Source organism: Cibotium barometz, chromosome 21 (assembly GCF_041138505.1).
Source record: "Cibotium barometz isolate CiBa-2024 chromosome 21, ASM4113850v1, whole genome shotgun sequence".
NCBI classification, from domain to species: domain Eukaryota; kingdom Viridiplantae; phylum Streptophyta; class Polypodiopsida; order Cyatheales; family Cibotiaceae; genus Cibotium; species Cibotium barometz.
Window position 1 is genome coordinate 24,564,026 of NC_141066.1, and position 13,036 is coordinate 24,577,061.

The following is a 13,036-nucleotide window of genomic DNA, read 5'->3' on the forward strand; positions in this document are numbered from 1 at the left end:
CATGGGATTTTATCTATACAATGATGGAATTCATAAGCATGCTTATGCCAATTCTTCGGACATGTTTGATAGATTATTAGTTGTGTCAATATCTATTAATGACATGTTTGATAGGTTATTACTTGTGCCAATATCTATTAATTCTCAGCAGATTTTACCTATTGATCCTTGTTTGCAAAGGTGGAAGACTCAAATATTTGATGCACCAACTTTAGATCAGGATAATGTAGTAATCGATAAATATAAGCATATGCCTAGATGGGTTAAAAGTACCTTGTGTGATAGCACATTATTGGCTCCTTTGTAGAATAGAACAAGATTTGATTCTATCAATGAATCTAAGTGTATGCCTAGATGGGTTAGAAGCACCTTGTAGGATAGCAAATTATTTGCTCCTTTGTAGAGTAAAACCACGAGTAGAACGAGATTCGATGCTAGAACCACTTCTTCATCATATATTGTTGAGTTTGCATTTTTAAGTTCTCTACATTATGTAGATGAACCTGAGTCTCTTGAAGAGGCTTAAGAAGATCCAAATTGGGTGAAAGACATATAGTACTCGGCAAAGAATCCTATCTTTCATACCAGGACCAAACACATTGAAGTACGTTTCCACTATGACTTTGGAAAACCTGTAATAATTTCACAATTCTGCATGGACTTCAATCGTTGATCATTCACATGACCAATACATTTGTGCCAAATATCTATATCGGCCATAATACCTACACCTTTTTGTAAACATAGCAGCTTTGAGCTTAGGTATGCTTACATCCAAAGTAAACATTCTTCCCACTCTCTTTTCCTTTGTAACCAAATGACATTTGTTCTTGAAGTCCTCTACATATAGCAGCCCATTAGGGTTAAAGCGTACCTAAAAACTATGCTCAATCATCATCCTCTCTTATGATGTTGGGCACCTGAAGTTGGGCATGTGAAGTAATTCATCTTGCCATCTTGTATAACCAATGACATTTTTCCAATAGTGCCATGGCCTCTTTGGCTCCCCCTGCCTTGAGACTGGCCTCTTCTACCTGTGTATGATTGCAACACTGCTCTGCTGTTGGGAACTATTGGACTATTATTGTCCATAATTTTGGTTTTCATGTCCTCCACCACCTTGGCCTCAACCACACGACCTCTTTGGCTCCCCCTGCCTTGAGACTGGTCTCTTCTACCTGTGTATGATTGCAACTACTGCTCTGCTGTTGGGAACTATTGGACTATTATTGTCCATAATTTTGGTTTTCATGTCCTCCACCACCTTGGCCTCAACCACACGACCTCTACCTCTATCTCTACGTGAATTGGAGTAGAAGGCCTGTTTTGATGGTTCTTACTTTGTGAAGAAGAGTCCTTACCTAGAGACTTTTCTTCTATGATTAGCATAGACACTAAGTCCTGAAAGATGGAAACATTCTCCCTGATTGCAATGGAGGTCTTGAATGGCTTGTACTCTTTGCCAGATAGACCAAATTATGATCTTCCACCAATACATTCATAGACCCAAGGGATTTAACAATGCTCTTGATATTTAAGGCATATTCATTGATAGATTGCTTTTCTTCTCCACAGCATGCAGCTCTTGTTTTAGCTACAGCTTCCTTGCCTTTGTGTTCATTTGGAACATCTACACCAGGTTTTGCCATGTAACTGGTGGAGTGTTAGCACCCTATATGTATCATATCATTATGTCTATGACACTAATCGAAAGCTAATACATGACTTTCCTTGCATCCTAGTCTCAGTTGTTAAATGCCTTTACATCTACCGAAATGTCACAGCTAGATAAAACAACAGGTAAATCGTTGGCTACAATCAAATCATTTCAGCAGTGGTCATTAAACGACTCGATCTGACTTTTCCACCACTTTACTGCTTGTGTGGATAGAATCACCTATTTCTTTGATCATTTTCATTTGTAATAGTTTTTAGGTGTAATCATCTAATTCTTCTTTCATTTTCAAATTTATAATTGGCTGATTCAATTGGTCAATCAATAGATTCCACTTTGTCTGATCACATGATTCCACCTTTCTCGCATTCTAAAAGTGGAATCATTTTAGCAATCTAGCTTCGACAATCCAACTTCGTCGATTCTACTTCCAGATTCTACTTTCTTGAATTTCTTAACTCTCTTTTCTTGAATCGCTTTATTATCCTTTCTTAAACCACCCAAATCTACTTTCTAGCTGGCTATTCTACTCTTTGTGATCAGTTGCTTCCATTCTCAAGGATCATTCGATTCTACTTTCACAGATTGTCTGATTCTACTACTAATTTTTTAGCACTTTGCATATTATACCAACTTGAGTTCAAGATTTCTCTTCGCATCATTCCTTCTCGAATTCACCCTAGTAGTTAGGTATGGTCAACATCTCTATAAATGATTTGTTTGGTATTCTTTGCAAAGAGGATAATTTAGATGGGTCTAATTGCTCCCTATGGAGATTTATGGCCTAGAATGTTGTTTGTGTTGCAAAGGACTTATAGGGTCATGTCAATGGTGACGATCCTTGCCCTAGTTCAATTACTCAAAAGGGTCAAGGCTAATAAACCCACTCTCAAGTCCTCAAACTACTGATAATCAAAGAAGATGGGAATCACATGATGCCCAAGATTTGGCATTGATCGCCTCAATTAAATGGTTTATTTTTTCCTATACGTACACTCTTTTAAAACATCCATGTTTGCTTGGGACACTTTGGAAACTATGTATCAACTGATAAATGATGCACAAGCTGCTTTTCTCAAAAGACAACTTTATAATGAGAAAATGCAGGCAAAGGGGTCTAAATTGCAAGACTTAAGAGAATAACTTTTCAACATTAATGAGATCATTCTTGATAAGTAAATGGTTAACATCACCCTTAATTCTTTGTATGAATCTTATCTAGGTTTCAATACTTCCCTCTGGTTATCTTTAAGAGGCAATTCAAACTCTCTTATCTATCAGGTGCTTGCTGGCTACAAGAGAATCATTGTTGTTCGACGCTTAGTTTCCACGCCTAGTCGCATCATCAATATGTGCATCAAAATAGATGTCAAAATAAGCGTAGAAAGGCTTGGAGATACTCGTCGAAATATGCGTGGAAACAGGCGTCGAAATGACAGTCAATTTTTTTTAAATTTTTTTTGAATATATATATAATATTTGCTAGTTCCCATCCTGGGGTGTGTTTTAGCCTTCTCTTTCTACCTCTTTGCAAGCATTTGTGTCTATGAGAGAGAGAGAGAGAGAGAGAGAGAGAGAGAGAGAGAGAGAGAGAGAGAGAGAGAGAGAGAGAGATCAGAGAGAAAGAGAGATAAAGAGAGATAAAGAGAGAGAGAGAAAGGGGGGCCGAGGGAGAGAGGAGTGTATAACTTCCATCACGCTCTTTGAAGGAGAACAAATGCTAGCTCCTCCTCCTCATCACTAAGGTGCAATTAAGAAAGCGCTCTTTTTTACAGTGCAATTAAAGTTCATCATCAACTTGCTATCCATGGCTCCAAATAAATTTATTTCTAGAAATACTCCATCATTGTTTTCAATTGGTGGAACCAGTTATCTTGTAGTAGTAGAAGGTAATTCATCCATGTCGCCATCCTCTTCTATCTCTAGCATGAGAGCTGTCGATGCATCATTATCATACTCAGCTTGAATCTCTTCTTCTTTTGGATTATCTCTAGTGTCTGTTTCTCGTTCAAGATGTATTTGCTCAATGAGTACACCTTCATCCGATCCTAATCCCGTGTGAGCCTCACCTACTTCCTCAACTAGTATGTCTTCTTCTTGTTCTTTAATAGGTGCTAGTGGTGTATGCTCAACCATCACATGATCTAGGGAGAGTTCCTCAACTAGTATGTGTTCTTCTTGTTATTCAATAGGTGCTAGTGGTGTATGCTCAACAGTCACATGATCTAGGGAGAGTTCCTCAACATCTGGAACAGTCAACTGCTATTTTCACCTCTTAAAATATTTGTTTTCCACGTGGATTTATTTGGATCACAAACAACCATTTATGATCTATCGGGTCTTCCACAAAGATGACTTTCTCACAGTGCTCTGGTAGCACAAATGTGTTCCTTTGGTCAGTCCATATCTTTGTGCGGTCTACTTGAAGAAATCCACACTTGTCTTTGCGTGCAATTAGTTGCGCCCCTTGAGTTACCAACTTGAATCATTTCAAATAAAAAATGAATATATCAAACTTTCTGAATCCAACCTTGATAATATCTTGGATTGTTCCAAAATAATCTAGCATGCCTACTTCAGTATTGCCATCACTTGCACTTGAACGACTTTCTTGCGAAATTAGCCTTCACACCACAATCAAATGTTGTTCTCTTTTTATCTATTCCTTTTACTCGAAAGTGACGTCCGCGTGACCAAATTGCCCCAAACTTATGATACTGCAAGCATAATAAATAAGTACTTTTATTGTATAAATTCACGAAAGCACAACATAAAAGACAATGCATGGATATCTCAAACTCACATACATGGAAATCACAACCATATGCAAGCTCCTCCTCCTCATCACTTATTGATTCACCATTGCGTTTAGCTTCTTGTAGTATGGTTTGCTTGAGCCATTTATTAGAAGGAAAGTCTAGAAAAAGTGCAAGTTCTGTTGGGGGTACGGTAGTGTGCGGGTTGTTCAACTCCTTCTAAAACTCAAATGAGCTTGGTCCCTTTCAGCCTTCACCAAGTAATATCTGTCGATCCATTTCTCCATAGCATGTGAGTTTAAGATGCAAAATTTATTGATCTTCTCACGCAATGCTACATCCATTGTTCTCAGAAGGCCTTTCCCTTGTGGCTCTTCCCCAACTAGTTGATCATCTTCTTCTTATGTCCATAATCTTGGCATATCGGGATCAGATGTACTGAGAAATTAAGTTATATATACAAGTGATTCTTGAACAAGCCATCCCGCTACCATACTACCTTCAGGACGAGCTCTTTGATGAACAAATCCTTTAAGTGTCTTCATAAATCTCTCTAAGAAAAACATCCATTGGCTATGGACAACCCCATATCCATAGCAACTTCATTAACCTCATGAACTAGCAAGTGCAATTGAATGGTTAAAATACTTGTTGGAAAGTATTTCTCAGCCATTGTAACAACCTCGATGGAGTTTAACTGTGCTGCTTCCAATGTGTCTCTACTAATCTCTTTCCTTGATATCCAACGCACCACTGCACCAATTTTGTAAATTGTTGCTCTAATGTCATCGTTGAGGCAATCCTTAATGGCTATAGGAAGCACTGATTGTAAGAATTTATGCCAATCATGACTCTTCAAGCCACTAAGCTCATCGTCGTTTGTAAATGCTCCCTTCAAGCAATGCATGCATCCTGTAGGGGTACGAAACTCACTAATGCACTTCTTTACACGCCGTTGCTCTTCCTTTATCATGACCCAAGGTGATTTTGGTAGCTTCACCTTTCCTTTTGCTCTATTTTGGGCCCATAAGTGTTGCATGTGTTGAGAACCTCTTGTAAATCATCTCGTCGTGCGCTCTTCTTTGCTCCTATCGTGGTTTTCCAAAGCACCTCGCCTATATTCTTGAAAATGGGCATTGGGTCAAGAAGATGGTTCACTAGAAGGTCATTCCAGTATGGAAGTTGATGGAAAATGGATAGACGCTTCATTCTTGGAGGTGTACAGGTTGGATCCAGCTCCCATAAGGTCCTCCAATCACTGCTCTTTCATATGCGAGGAGACCTCGCTAGAAATCCCTCACACAAAGGATGGTCCACTGGGAGATACCTCTTGTGGCCCTTGTATAGTATCTTCTTCATAGACTTTGAGTATCAAGCCTCAAGTTACGGCCCACATAATGGACATCCATTATACCCTGACACTGAAAGCCCTGTAGAACATCAAAAAAGATTGTAGCAGGTAAGTTTGGATGACAATCATGACAACATAATATGTTAACAAGCTACAGTATTACCTAAGCACTCTCCATAGCCAGGCCAATCATGCATAGTCCAGATAAGTATTCTTCTCAATGTTAGTGCACATTGTCCAAACCTCTTGGAAATATCATGAACTTCAATGCCCTTCCATAGAACACAAAGCTATTCAACTAAAGGGGCTAAATACACATCCATGTTCTTCAACTTGTACTTTCTAGGAACTATCAAAGACAATAAAAGATGCCCTTTCCTTTATTGCTAGCCATGGTTAACTAGTTAACTAGACAAATAGGCCATGTGAACCATGATGAACTTCGTAGAAAAAATGGATTCACTCCATCCATCGCTCCGAGTTGAATTGGTGAGCCTCCTCGTGAAAGGCTACCCACTTCTCTTCAATGTGCTTCCATGTAGGGGAATCTATGGGCACACGCATAACACCATCCGTGGACCTAGTGTTACGATGCCAAGTCATCAATCCTGCAATGGATTTGCACTTGAACATTGTTTTAATCCGAGGGATGATAGAAAAGTGTCATAAAACTTTTGCTTGTACCCTTTCTCCTTGCACATCTTGTCTATATCTCGATGTACCACAATGTGGACATTGTACTACGTTGTTATATTCTTGTCGATAAAGAATACAATCATTTGGACAAGAATGGTGTGTGTTGTAGTCCATGCCAATCGAGTGCAACATTGCTTTTGCTCGACTATGGTCCACTGGCATCTCGTTATCTTCTGGCAATATTTGATGTTTCAATAAGCTGTTACATAAAATAGTCAGGCTAAGAAAATGCATATAAAGGTACATAACTCACTAATTGCATATAATATCATCACTTATGCAAAAAGTTTTGATACGCTCATATCAGACCATCCAAAAATCGATTGCAAGTTCAATATGGATAGGCAAGCGGCACGTGAAACAGACACATGTGCTCCACGATATAGTGGAAGACGAGCAAGCTTGCATAGCTCTTTCTCTTCTTGGAGGAAGCGTATTCCAAACGTTGTTAGGAGTTTTTTGAGTGTGGTTTTCTAGCATATGTACATATAGATGCATGCTCATATAGTACTGGAATGCCCAATACCTCACTCACTGAGGATGATAAGAACCATTTTTTGTACATAGAAGGAAGGCATTCTAGGTTCTCCCACTTGTGTGTGGGAAGTGCTGAGCAAAATTTAGTGACATATAGTGCATGGGTGAGTTTATGGCAATGGTGCAAAAGGCACAGATAAAACTTTCGTTGATGATGATAACTAACTAGGGGGTGGACATGTGCCAAACCAATGAAGCAGTGATGGAGAGGAGTTGTTGAAACAAAAAATGTTGAGGATTAAGCCTTTTTAGCATGTGATGATGTGTTGATGCAGATATGTTGAACGATGCAAGCATCGATGGTATAATGTTTGGAACACATTGTGGAACACCACCAGAATGTGGGTTGTGTTGGGGTTGCGATCTCGTGAGCATATGTGGAAGAGTAGAAATAGATCAAATCTTTATAGAGGACGCACACGCAAAACGAAGATTTTCATCAGCAATATCAAGTCAAAGGTCTGCATGAAACTAAAGGCCTTAATACATAGAGGCCTTAAAAAATACAAAAATATCCATCGAGAAAAAGTATGTTTAACTAGGCCAAGCAATTGGCAGAAACTTAGAAAAGTTCTATCAGTATCGAAAGTAGAAAACGGTACTAAAAGTGGATGTGATAAGATATGATGTGGATCTGAATGAATGTGATTGGATGTGATTAGATGAGATGTGAATGTGATAAGAGGAGATGTGAATGTGATGTGATGAGATGTGAGTGGATGTGATATGATGTAAATGGATGTGGATGTGAATGTGAGGAGATGTGGATGAAATTCGATGTGATGCAAATGTATGTGGATGTGAATGTGAGGAGATGTGATGTAAATGGATGTGGATGTGAATGTGAGGAGATGTGGATGAGATGTGATGTAATGTAAATGGATGTGGATGTCAATGTGATAAGATGTGAATGACATGGGATGATATAAGAAAGGATGTGATGTGATGAAAATGGATGAGAATGAGATATAATGTGATAAATGTGCATGTGAATGAATGAATGGATGTGTATGAATGTGATGAGTTGTGAATGGATGTGGTGTGATATGGATAGATGTGGATGTGATGTAATGTGGATGTAGTGAATGTGATGTGATATGGATAGATGTGGATGGAATGTATGTGATGTGATGTGGGTGCAATGAAAGTGATGGGTGTGAACGGGAGTGATGAGATGTGAATGGGTGTGATGGATGTGAATGGGTGTCATGGATGTGAATGGGTGTGATGAGATGTGAATGTGTGTGATGAGATATGAATGGATGTGATGAGATGTGAGTGGATGTGATGAGATGTGAATGGATGTGATGAGATATGAATGGATGTAAATGTGATGTGATGATATCTGAATGAATGTGGTGAGATGCGGTGAGATGTGAATGTGACGTAATGAGATGCGAATGGATGTAATGTGATGTAAATGGATGTGATGTGGATCTGGGTAGATGTGAATGGATGCAATGAGATATGAATGGATGTGAATGTGATGTGATGATATCTGAATGAATGTGCTGAGATGCAGTGAGATGTGTGACGGTTAGATATGAATGGATGAGATATGATGTGGATAGATGAGATGTGATGTGATGTGGATTTTGGTAGATGAGAATGGATGTGAAGTGATGCAAATAGATGTGAACGTGATGTGATGATATGTGGATGTGATGTGGATCTGACTGAATGTAGATGGATGTGATGTAATGTGAAAGGATGGGTGAGATGTAAGGTACTATGAGCTAGGAACTATTGAACAAGCTCCTGAACGAGCAGGTGGTGAGCGTTCTGGTTGCCAATGATGCCATAGGTACATCGATGATCGAATGATTAGAAATTGGAATTAAAGCTAGATATTTTGGAGGATTATGATCAGTGATACTATGGTTTCATTAAAAGATTGTTTTAAAGAGACCTGAATCTGTGAAACATGCAATTTCATATTGGGTGTTTTAGTGCTGTTACTATCCTGAAGTTTGCTTGAAGCATCGGCTAGGGGGCTTGGGAACTCTTTTCCTTGGTACCCGGGGCAAAACATAACAAAATTCCTAAATGGATCTTATCACTATAGTGGTTGGGCGGTTGGCTAACCCATGGGATTGGATGGGGTTAGGTTGGACCTAATGGATCCCTAAAATGAGACTCAATTTTGTTAAATTCTGATAGTTGAAGTAAATCCCAGATAATCCTTATTCTATTGAAAAGAATCAATGGATGTGCCTCTTAATGAGGAAAAAGACATTGGTCTCTATGATCCAAATGCAAGTTCCTCCCTTGATCCGGCCATGTGACCCACGGGTTTGGTCGGAATGTCAATGGGTAAATTTAAGACTTTTGACTACGTTAGAATATATTTTTGTGGAGGAATCTCCCGTGCTTTCTGGGCGAGGGAAGTTTTTTTCGGGTTCGATTTTGGAAGAACCGAGGGATTAGTCTCTTGTCCGGATATGCGTGGGCGAGGCCCCCAGTGAGAGGCTTTGCCCTACGCAAGAAGTGAGACTTCCGCTACTAGTCTTTCAGCTGGTATCACAGTGAATTGGCTAAAGTGGATCAACTGAGAAGTAAGAAATGTCAAAAATTTATGAAGTACCAGTAAAAGATTTTAATTGTGTGATGAAATTCATACAAATTGATATTCAGAATAAAGATTCATAAATTCAAAATTGGGTCTTCGGATGGAAGTACCGCAATTGTGTGGAATCCCTGACTTGCTTGAGGCCTAGATATGGTGGTATTTACCTTATAGCTCCAAGGAGCGTGATTACCCATATATACCGTGAGTATAACTGCAGCTCTTTACTGGCAATATATACTAGTAAATCTAAGACCTTGAAGTTATAAGAAAAAATGTTGTCTAGATGATGAATTCAAATGCTGGTTGATATGATTTTAAAATTCTGGTTGAGAATTGATGAATTGATTTGGATTCTGACTGAAAGATGATGATTTCTGAATTCTTGTTGAAAGAAGATAAGTTGAATAAAGCCACAATGAGGATGAATGGGAAGAATCCCAGTGATGAATGTTAGTAACTGAAAGATGATTATGACTTTTAGCAGATCACTGTGAGATTGGTGGATTGTGCTAACAGATTGTTGCTGTCTGACCTTTGATCCAGTGGATCTAATTAAGGATATGAATGTTCTGTATGTTTTGAATGAATTGTTCTCTGATAATGAGTTCTGTATATTCTTCTTGTAGAAGGGATCTTTATCCTAGGATTCTGTGTGGGTTGACCAGACTATAAGGAACCCCATAATCAGTTGTATCTTAAGGTGAAAGACTTTATCCTCCAACTGCGAGATGAGAACATCTCGCGTTTTTTAAGTGGGGTAGTCCTCCCTCCACCTTTTGAGGTGTAAAGGTGTAAGAACCTCCCCTTTTTTTCTTGTAATTATTCCCCTCTCTGAAATAGAAGAAAGATCTTGTTTTACCTTGTTTTGGCCTATAGAGAGAAAGTGTCTAGAGAGAGATAATCCAAAATTGAGATATCTTTGGATATAAAAATCCTCCTAGTGTCTAAAATGGATTCCCCTAAAACAGAAGTCCAAATTCACTTTCCAATGTGCATTAGGCATTAATTGAAAATGGTATAAGAGACCTTAGCCTAAGGGTCTACATTTTTAAAAATTTTTGGATTATGGTCCAATTAAGGTTCCAATGGGCCAATTAGAATAATCCAAGTGTTGGGATGAGATAAATCCAAAAGAATAAATAAAATACCCAAAAATGAGTAAATGCTCACATAAGATAAAGAGTTGACTGAGTACAAGGTTTATTAGTTAAAAATTATGAGATATTACTAAAAAAATGAGATATTTTGGAATAATGTTGCATTTTTGACACCTTGGTGTAAGGAAAGGGGGACTCTTGAGGTAGTCACCTCTTTCACATGCGTGGAAGGGTTTTTAATTCAAAAAAATTGTGATATTTTTATCTCCTCTCTCTCCTGGATTAAACCAAATTAAAAAAGGAGCCAAACTCGTCCAAATCTTGTCCAAATTGAGTCAACTGAGTGTGAAAAATTTTAGAACCCAGTTCGACTTGGTTAGTGGCCTCCCTCACCTATAAATAGACCCTCAGTCACTTGTAATAAAATATTGGAGCTATACCATGCCAGTATTATATTAAAATAATCATATTTTCTATTATCCTTTAAATTTTTCTCTCTCTTGGCGGCTTGGAACTCTCTCTCTCTCTACAACAACTCTTGGAGTTGCTCTTCTCCTCTTGGTGGACCAATTGATTGGTCGAGGGCTTCACTGCAATTAGAGAATCAAGCCAAAGTTCGAGGTAAAATCAATTTTTATGGTTTCTTCTTATTTTCTCAATGACTTTCTTCATCTCAACCCCTCTCAAGCTTGAGAAGCTTTCAAAATGATTGTTTTCATTCAAATCAAGCATTCCCTAAAAATCTTAATGTTTAATTAAGAGAAAGTTAATCTTTATGCTTGATTATAATGCTTTCTTTAAGTAAATCTCTCTCTCTAAAAGTGTAGACATCTTTATGGCTAAATCTCTTGGAAAAAGATGCTTCTCAACGATAGTCTCTTACTTCAAATCTAAACTTTAGGCTCAATGAGCTAGAGGATAAGATTTGATATTTTCATGATTTTGGATTAGTGAAAATAATGGTTAACTCTTTTTAGAATATTTATGAGTAAATAAATATTACTTTAATTCATTCTAAATGAGAAAAGGATTATCCTAGTAAATTGGAAAAAGATGAATGTCTAAATTAACTTAATCTAGTGGAATAATCATAATTATGTTTATGGTTATGGTTAAAATTATGATTTGAATACATAGTTTGATTTTAAGCATAAAAGAGGAACTACTATCATATTTTCATTACAAGCTTTTATTCTTTTAAAAAAAATTGAGAATTATCAGTAATAGTAAAGAAGCTATGGCATAATTTTTAAAAAATAATACATATCTTATTTTTATGCATAATCCTAAAAGAGAACTTTCTACCATATTCTAGGATTGGACATCCTATGTAAAAAGAATGATTTTCATCATATTCATGAGAAATAATATTTTTGTAATTATGCATAATTAATTGATTATGAGAAAAGAGTAAATTTTGGTAAATTTTTTTTAATGCAAAAAGAGGAATTCCCATGATATTTGAGATCCAAGTAATTAAATGGTAAAAGAGAAATTTTTGGCATAATTCAAATTATGAGTATTTATCAAAAGTGGAATTTTGAGCATTATTAATTTTATTGGAAAATATGGGTAGAATTGATTTTTATAAATCCCATGAATCTTTTACTCAAAAGAAGAATATTGAATATATTTCACGTGAGAAATTTGAGAAAGAATATGAAAATATCCATCCAAAAAAAGTACCTTTAACTAGGCCAAGCAATTGGCAGAAACTTAGAAAAGTCCTATCAGTATCGAAAGTAGAAAACGGTAATAAAAGTGGATGTGATAAGATGTGATCATGTGGATCTGAATGAATGTGATGGGATATAAATGGATGCGATGTGATTAGATGAGATGTGAATGTGATAAGAGGAGATGTGAATGTGATGTGATAAGATGTGAATGTGATGTGATGAGATGTGAGTGGATGAGATGTGAGTGGATGTGATGAGATGTGAGTGGATGTAATGAGATGTGATGTGATGTAAATGGATGTGGATGTGAATGTGAGGAGATGTGGATGAAATGTGATGTGATGTAAATGGATGTGGATGGGAATGTGAGGAGATGTGGATGAGATGTGATGTAATGTAAATGGATGTGGATGTGAATGTGATAAGATGTGATGATATGTGAAAGGATGTGATGTGATGAAAATGGATGAGAATGAGATATATTGTGATAAATGTACATGTGAATGAATGAATGGATGTGTATGAATGTGATAAGCTAAGAATGGATGTGGTGTGATATGGATAGATCTGGATGTGATGTAATGTGTATGGAATGAATGTGATGTTATATGGATAGATGTGGATGGAATGTATGTGATGTGATGTGGGTGCAATGAAAGTGATGGGTGTGATGGGA